Genomic DNA, 6,000 nt, shown 5'->3' with positions numbered 1-6,000 from the left:
ATAAAGAAAACTACTAATGTCAACATATTGGTGCTAATTGTAATGTGTTAGTTCTAGCAAAAAATTAATTTATCAATCCTTGCTTTTAATGCCTCATAAATCCTTCAGGTCACACCTTCTCTGACTGTGAGCAACAGAACCGTTCACAGAAATGTTTTCATTTCCTCTCTTGAAGTTCTACACATGAAATCTGTGGACATTTAAAGTGATTTTCCAATTTCAAATATAATTTATATTTAACTGTGTTTTCAAGGCTTGTATGCAATTAGAGATTATTTGGACATATTATGGTAATGATAAGTACATAAATCATGGTTTGATAGAGACATACAATTTTCCATGATATAGATTTCTCGCATTATTTTGGAAAGCTATGATTCCCTGAACTTAGACTTTCATCCTGGAAAATGTCTATTTTCTTTAATAAGGACATCTAGTCGCTTGTGGGTTTTGTGCCCACAGTTCCTACTGTTGCCTCACTTCTTTTTTTCCATATGCATTTCATTTAGTTCCTAAATGATGGGTTGGGAAGGGCACAAAATCACTTGTGTGTCATTCTTCCTAAAATGCATTGCCTCAAACAAACCATAAGAAAATTTCAGACTAACCCAGACTGAGGAATATTGAAAAATTTAATTGGTCAGTACTGTTCAAAAGTGACAAGCTTATGAAAGACAAAGAGAAAAAAAAAAAAAGATTGAGGAATTGTCCCAGATTGCTGGAGAGTAAGAATACCCACATGAGACCTAAATGAAAAGTAATACACTGAATTGCATCCTGGAACAGACAACAAACATTAGCAGGAAAGTTAGTAAAACTTAAATTAGTCCTCTAGTTTTTTTTTTTTTTTTTTAACAATATCATACCATTGTTTATTGTAGGAAATTAGGTAAACATTAGGAAAGAGTTGGTAAAAGACAAGAAAACATTTGGTACTTTTTTTTTTTTGCAAAGCATTTTCTAAGATTATTTTAAGATAAAGTAAAAAAAAAGTCCACATTTTAATGTTATGTGTGTGAAAATAAGATTACTTTGATAGTTCCCACAATTTTGCCATTTCAAAAATTTAACTAAGGAAGTAATATTTTATAATCTATCTGTTGCTTCCACACTGAAATGAAGGTATTTTCTCTATGAAGCACAATGATTAACAGCTTATTCATGCATTTTTTTAAAATTTAGGCAAGCCATAAATACCATAAGAATCTTTAAGATACGATATTCTAAAATCATCTACAATCATCACATAAAAAAATGGGCATTTTTCCCTTTCTAACTTTAAAGATTGCTCCACATTAAAAAGTGTTTTAATATGTATTCCCCTCTCCCCCAACTTTTGATCTCATACTGTGTACAGGTCACTTGCAAAGAAAATTAAACATTGCAGTGAAATAGCAATTTATATTGACTGTGAACAAAATTGTCATATTGTCATTATGTTCAATAATCTTTCTCAGAACAAAGTTTTCAGAACAAATACAGCAAAAGCTTTTAAATGGATGAATTGCAATCCTAGATATGCCTTAAAGCAAATTTTATACTACTGAATATTAAACTCCTGAAAATAGTAGACTGGCATGGAAATACTGACAGCACTCAAACTATTTTTATATAAATAATATTCCTGTAATGAAACATTTTTTAGGAGGGATAGGATTGTGTTTTTATGATAGAGACACATATAATGATAGCTGATGTCTGGAAGGTATTAGACTGTGGTTATAATAATCACTATAATTGTAACAGTTCATGCTAGCTCAACTGCACATCTATTCTTCATTTGTCCCTAAACTAATTTGTTCTACATATGAATATATAACCCTCATCAATTTAAAGTGCCATCCCTTGGCTATGTGGGTCATTAAAGGGAATACATAATGTATGAATCCAACAATCCAAACTTAGAGGGGGAAAGGTTTTGTATCCAAGTGTGAAATCATTTCTACAAAGCTGACTTCTGAAATTTAATCAAAATCAAGCCATGATCACAAATAACCATCCATCAATTCCAGTATTGCTTGCATAGTTTGTTTTGAACAGAGGTATTTCATTCACTTTTGACTCCGATATTCATCATCAAGATAAATGACGTCAGCAAATTATATGGCTAACTTTATGAAATTAAAGAAATATGTCATAGAGCTTTGCTTTTCTAAAAGACAATTAAGCCCTTAAAATGTGCTGAAGTCATTGGAACTACTTCATTGAAGAAATACAATTTGATATCTGGGATCACTATATAGTCAGTAAGTTTGCATGGTAACAAATAACAAAAATTAATTAAGTGGACCTAATATTTTCCATTTTAGATAAATACATTTTTTCAGTACAGTATATGGAATTATAAAGAAACTAGGGGAAAAGTAAAAGTATTGCAAATACCATGAAATAATTTTTAACTTGGCATTCATGCTCATATTATGAAATGATTTGTCACTATTTAACATTTAAATATTATTATATGTGTCCCTTCCTATTCACTTCCTCAAACCTGGTTTTTGTTGCAGAAATTTAAAAGGTATATCTTTATCGTAACAAAATGAGTGTTTCCTGATACACTTACAAAATGTTTTTATCCAGGATTTCTCAATTCTGCCCTGAATGATTCTTTTTTTTTTAAAGATTTATTTATTTATGCATACAAGAACTGGGGTTCAGGCCGGAAGTGCGAGGGAGAGTGGTGAGAGGACTCACTAGAGACAGAGCGGGCACCAGAACAGGCAGATTTACTGAAATACAGCAAGTGAGTCAGAAAGGTCTGCTGGGCCATGTGGGTCACCTACCTGGCCGGGGATCGAACTAGTGCTGCAGTGGCTGCAGATTGCCTCATAGTGCTGACACTTAACCCCTTGCGCCACCAGGGAGGCCCCTCTGCCCTGAATAATTCTTATTCCAGGAGACGGATCCTACCTCATCTAAGTGACTTGCTGTGCAAACACCTGAGGTCTGAGGAGGTTCTGAACTTGAGAAACCCGGAAGATTGTTCTCAGGACTATGCCTAGGTTTTCATTTTATGTTGAAAGTGAAATGTGAAAGGTTAATTTTTCAATGTGTTCTTTATAACGCAACATAAGTACTGATATAACATAAGTACTGACGTTATTGAAAATTCAGCAATTTTTGTTTAGGTAATTCCTTTAGGTAAAAATATAATCTTGGAATGGAGGTCTTCTTTTTTTTTTTCTTTTTTTTTTAAAAAAGATTTGTTTTATTACACATTTTCCAAATATGGTAAAATTATATTTCTTTGCATGTCTTCTAGTAGAATACTAATTTCAAAGCAAGAGTGCTACTAGATTTCCTAGTTTATACCTGCTATACTATTTGCATTTGTATTTTATGTTTAGCTGTCCTGACAAAAGTTCCACTTTTCAGTATCCAGAATACAACATTGAGAAGATGGGGTGGGGGGGAACTAAAACTCATAGAGCTCACATTCTAATGGTGTAAAAAAAGACTATAAACTTGACAACCAAATTAAGCACAATGTATGTTGTTAGATAATAATAAAACAGAATTAAGCAGGGAAAATGGGTGGAAAGGTTTTGGGAGACAATGGTTGTAATTTTGCACATGGTGACTAAGTCTTCAAAACTAATATTTGAGGAAAGACACGAGGGACATGAAGGAAAGAACCATGCACAAAGGGGGTGGGTGTTCTCAATGAAAGATTACTCCCTGAAATGGCAATGCATCTGACATATTTGAAGAACAGCACATAGGCCAGAGTAGAAGGAATGAGAATAAGTGAGGAAGTCATGTGTTAGAGATACACAATGGAATACTATTCAGCAATCAAAAAGATAAACTCATGTAATTCACAGCAACACGGATGGAGCTAGAAGGAATTATGCTCAGTGAAATAAGTCAGAATTTAAAAGAAAAATATCACATATAGGAACCAAATAAGATATCGGGGAAAAATAATACCAGTGCAAAACACAACAAAACAAAACAAACAGACAATTATAAATCAGAGACATCCTGCAGGGGAGGAGGGAGAGGGATCAGAGGAAGGGAGGGAGGAGCACAGGGGACTGTGGTGATGGTGCACTGGTGCATTGGTGAAGGAAACTCTATGGGGACTACACCAGAGTGGGGGGGTAATGCAAACATTGTTTAAAAATTAACAATGGGTCTCCCTGGTGGTGCAGTGGGTTGAGCGCCGCACTGTGAAGCTGTTGGCAGCCTCTGCAGCATGGGTTTGATTCCTGGCCGGTCAGGGAGATGCCCACATGGCGAGGCAGACCTCTCCTGTCTTGCCCGCTGCTCCCCTCAGCAGTGTATTTTAGTAGATCTGCCTGTTCTGCTCCCCATTCTGTCTCTGGTGAATCCTTTCATCCTTCTGCACCTCTGACCAGTACCCCAGTTATTGTATAAATAAATAAAATCTTTAAAAAAATGATGCAAAAATATATAAATAAAATATTAAAAAATGTATTGCTTCCTACCCCAATCTATCTTGTTAGGATTTCACTGTCTGTTTTTCGAAGAGGAAGAAGCAATTGTGAAAGCAGGACGAACATTTAGGATGATAATACAATAATCCAAGAGAGGAAATTCCATGGTTTTGCTCAGTTTCATAGTGGTGAATATTTTGAGAAGAAGTTCTATTCTGAATATATTTTGAAAATGGTATGAAAAGAATTTCCTGACAGAATATTTATTGTTAATATGATAAAAAGGAACAGAGAATACTCTAAGCTTTTGAGTTTACGCCCCAGGAAGAATGGAATTCTTCCCGGCTGAGACAGGGACAAGGCAGAGAGCAGTATCTCAGTTTTGGATATTTTCTATTTGAGATGTTGTGGGAGATCCATGTGAGATACTGATAAAGTTGTTAGCAACTGGTGTAACTAAGGGAGAAATCTGTCTTAGAGATGTGTGAATCATCAGAATATTGTGTATATTTAAAGCCAATAGAATAGATGAGTTCACCAAGGAGGTGAAAGAAGATGGGTGGAAATCCAGGAGGACCAAGGACTCCTCTGGGGCTCTCTAGAGATTGAAGAGACATTGGCCAATGAGACTGAGAAGCAGTGACTGCTAAGATGAATAAAATCAGCAGAAATGTTCTGGAAGTCTAATGAAGAACATGTCGGTTGGTGGAGTTGTTCATACCCCTGAGAAATGTAAAGTGACTTTCAACAGGAAGAACTGAGTAAACAGCGACAGAGAAATCTCCCTTAGACTTTTTCTGAGGATAATGAATAAGAGTGCCTAATATGTTCAAATGCTTTGGGCAGGCGTTGCAAGGTTGTTATATGAAAGTATTACTTTTCAGTTGTGGCTGTAAGAATTACCATTAACTTTGTAGATTAAAAATAGCAAATGTTGGGCTTCCCTGGTGGTGCAAGGGGTTAGGATGCAACCTATGAAGCTTTGTGCAGCTACTGCAGCAAGAATTTGATCCCCGGCCAGGGAGCTACGCACATGGTGCAGCAGACCTCTCCTGACTCGCCCACTGCTCTCTTCAGCAGTGTATTTCACTCAGCCTGCCTGTTCTGTTCCCCACTCTGTCTCTGGTGAATCCTCTCGCCCCCCACACCTCTGGTCTGTGCCCCAGTTCTTGTATGCATAAATAAGTATTTTAAAAAAGTAACAAATATTCTGTAGTTCAGAAGTCTGATACAAAGCTCACTGAGCTAAAACAAGATGCCAGTAGGTCTTGCCTCCCCTTCTGGAAGCTCTGGAGGCCCACCTGCTTTCCTGCCTCTTATAGCTTTCAGAGGTTGCTCACATTCTGTGGTTCACAGTGCCCTTTTATTTTGCTCCAAAGCCAGAAATTTATGCACTTTCATAGCCCAAGGATAACCATAAGTATTATAAACTTTTTACTATATTTGTTGCCATATTTTTTGATGAAATGAATATTTAAATATTTACATATTTAAACATTTATCTGCTTAGATATTTAAATATTTATACATTCTTTGGAAAAGCTAAAAAGGTTTCTATATTAAAGAAATTCTTATGTGTTGTTTATATAAAATGGTATTT

The sequence above is a fragment of the Talpa europaea genome (genome assembly GCF_964194135.1).
Source record: "Talpa europaea genome assembly, chromosome: 4".
Lineage (NCBI taxonomy): Eukaryota > Metazoa > Chordata > Mammalia > Eulipotyphla > Talpidae > Talpa > Talpa europaea.
Note: the sequence above shows the minus strand (reverse complement) of the source record.